Raw genomic sequence first — 3,248 nt, 5'->3', positions numbered from 1 at the left:
CTTCTGAAAATTGTGATATAAGATTTCTTATTAAGGAAATTTATCCACATTCACATTTATTACTATTACACTATGTTAGACTTAGCAATGGCATCTTGTTTTCTACCATTTTTTTTTGCTGTTTTTTTTTTTTTTCCTTTCCATTATTGTTGGATCGATTGAGAATTTTGAGGTAACATTTCTTTTTACTTGAATAGTTTAGAATTTATGCAAATAATTTCTATTTTTTTTTCTGAGAGTCACCACTAAATTATTAAACATATAACCTTAAAAATAGATTTTTTCATGAACATACAAGGTTAATCGGTATCTATACACTATTTCCAAAAAAGACAAGAACTTACCCTGTTTCCTGCTAATGCTTGCCACTCATTCCATGTTGAGATCATCTATATCTTTTGTTAATTTTAAAAATATAATGTCACAACAATTACTTTGACATACACTGATGATTTGCTACTTTCATTGCACCCCACTTATGTGGAGTGTATATTATTTATAAATGGTAAACTCGACTGTGCATAAATTTAAAGTTTTCTTAGCACTAGATTTATTTTTATCTCAAGGCACCAGTTCTAAGCAAGGCAAGAAACAACCGAGTCACTTTCAGGCAGACTTGGTCAAATAAAATTTTGGAATTTTTTCCGCTTCTCTCTTTCCTGAGTTAAATATGAATAGGCGGGGCTAACAGCATAGTTGAATGTTAGTGGAGAACAAGTGGTGGGAAGATAGACTACATACTTTCATATATTTTTGGCATACAGAAATGTAAGATTGTCCCCAAGATTTCTGCATCAGACTGTCAACTACTCAATAAAAATCAAGTTAGATTGTTACCAAACTAATGATAACTCTAACATGGAACTGTATTGTTGTTATTGTTATTTTTTCCATCCACTTGTCAATGGTGAAATAGAAAGATATTTTATATTCATTTTTATTCTTTGCCAAGACACCTATATCTTTTCTTCCTGCACCAGTTCATTAAAAATAACTATTAACTGGGTATCTGCAGTGAATAATAACAGTCATTACATTCATTATAAATAATAAATATGTAAGTAAAATGTATAATAAAATAATAAATCCATAAATAAAAATATTCATTACTACTCTGTCAGACATGGTTGCTACCTTCAGGAAACGTGGACATCAGTTAGTGAGGTAAGTGATAAGACTTTACAAAGTTAATACAGGAAGGCTTGAGTCCTAGTTTAGAACATCACTGAAAAAAGCCATGCAAACATAGATGACTTACTGTCACACCGTTAGTAACCAGAGGATGAATATTAGTGGAGTTCAAAAGAGGGCAAGACCATTTCCCTCCATAGACATGTTGGTAGCAAAATCTCAACCGTACCTTAAAATACAACAGTGGAGGGCAGGAGGTCTTTCCGTGTGGATGAACTGACAGAGCAAAAGTAAAGAGATAGAAAATAGTTCAGAGATAGAAGGTAAATCTCTATAATTCTGGTGTAAGATGATCTTTTAAAGTGATACCTTTCTAAATTTAGAGATAGCTAATTATGCATAGCTCTCCTTTGAGACACATGGTGTCAACTTGACTGCTCTAGTTCGGGCTAAATCACAGTGGGTACTTCAAAACCATCTATTTAGGTAGCCAAAATTGCAGCGCAGAAAAGTCTGTATTTAGTTTATGGAGGCACTGGTGTGAGAGAGGTGTAAGAGAGATGTGATTTAGCCTAAATCCTAGGAAAATAAATGGACCCCTGCTACTCTACTGACTGACTATGAATTTAATGAGAATGTGCACGCCTACAGCTTCAAAGACTGCATGTCCATTATGAGTTTTCATTTTTTTGCACTAAAATTAATGAAATCAATGCCTTCAATCCCCATGTTGAAGAACTCCTACCGAATTTTATATATCAAACAATGTTTTTCCGAAAAACCTTTCCCTGATGAAAACTTATCTTTGGAAAGAATAATGTTTCTTATCCAAAATATGAGTTGTCAAGCAGCCGAATTAATCATAAAATAACAGAGAAGAGAAACACAAGAATTATAACTATTTAATGCCTTTCATATCTCACTTAAACGATTTAAGTGTCACACTTCATTGGAGTGAAAACAATCAATGGGAGAGGAGACCAATATGGATGTAAACTCGAATAGTAAAATACAGGAAATAAAGGATGGTGCTTATTGATGTAGGAATGGAATGGAGTGTATCTTCTTACTGTAACAAAAATTAAAACTTCCGTAAAGTTTTGGGGAGATGAATGAGCCAAAGATATGCAGCAAAGGTAGCATTAACTATTTTCCTAGTTGTTTTAAGTACTTCTATTTACCTAAAAAACAATGCATTAAATTGTTGTAATAGATGTTATGTAAAGCCAAATTATAATTCTGGTTAAAAAACCCAGAAAATAGGTTTACTTTTGTGAATAATTTTTAAAGCAATTTAAAAGTAACACCTATTAAATTGAAAATTAATATATGACACTTTGCAATAGGCTAGTGAGTTCATATTAGGGCATCAAGTGGTTTGGAAATGTACCTTCAGTTCTCTGAATCCATTTATTTGACAAATAATTTAATAGCTGAAAAGAAAAATCTCTAAGACAGCATCATCTGAAATAAAAAACAAATGTAAGTCCATAGTGGAGAACAAAGTGAGGGATATCAGACTCAACTCTAGAGAACAAACTCTAGAGAACAAATCAGAGGGGAGGTGGGTGAGGGATTGGGGAAATAGGTGATGGGGATTGAAGAGTGCACTTGTGATGAGCACCGGGAGTGGGTGGAAGGGTTAAATCACTGTATTGTACATCTGAAACTAATATTACACTGTATGTTAACTGGAATTTAAATAAAAACTTAAACAATAGTTTGAGATATCATGTTAATATAGCTATTCTTAACAATCTTACCCAACATTAACCTGTTTTAAAGCAAAATGGCAATTCTTTTTTTCAATTTGAGGACTCCATTGTAATTCTTATAGATTTGTTTACCAATTTTTTCTTTAGATTAGCTCTTTAAATTTAGTAATAATATTTTTTTCTACAACATGCAATAGACAAATACTAGACAAATAGAGCTAGTACAAATGTGTGAGGTTTTTTGCATTTGCTTATCCTGGCTAAGAAGGGTAAATTTCTTTTTTTTTTTTTAAAGATTTTATTTATTTATTTGACACAGAGAGAGAGAGAGAGTACAAGCAGGGGGAGCAGCAGAGGGAGAGGGAGAAGCAGGCTCACCAAGCAGGGAGCCTGATATGGGGC

At 32.8% G+C, this 3,248-nt stretch overlaps 1 long non-coding RNA gene across 1 annotated transcript; it reads right to left on the bottom strand.

Moving 5' to 3' along the window:
- Positions 1–375: 375 nt before the first annotated feature.
- Positions 376–2,555, bottom strand: LOC117998925. Its single transcript, XR_004676141.1, has 3 exons — positions 2,522–2,555; positions 1,361–1,407; positions 376–395 (listed from the first exon to the last, which is right to left on the bottom strand). It is a non-coding gene; the product is annotated as an uncharacterized LOC117998925 (long non-coding RNA).
- Positions 2,556–3,248: the final 693 nt, after the last annotated feature.

The sequence above is a fragment of the Mirounga leonina genome, unplaced genomic scaffold, assembly GCF_011800145.1.
Source record: "Mirounga leonina isolate KUSES-001 unplaced genomic scaffold, KU_Mleo_1.0 Mir_418, whole genome shotgun sequence".
Taxonomy (NCBI): domain Eukaryota; kingdom Metazoa; phylum Chordata; class Mammalia; order Carnivora; family Phocidae; genus Mirounga; species Mirounga leonina.
The sequence above is the reverse complement of the archived record's forward strand: the minus strand, read 5'-3'. Positions and strand labels throughout refer to the sequence as shown.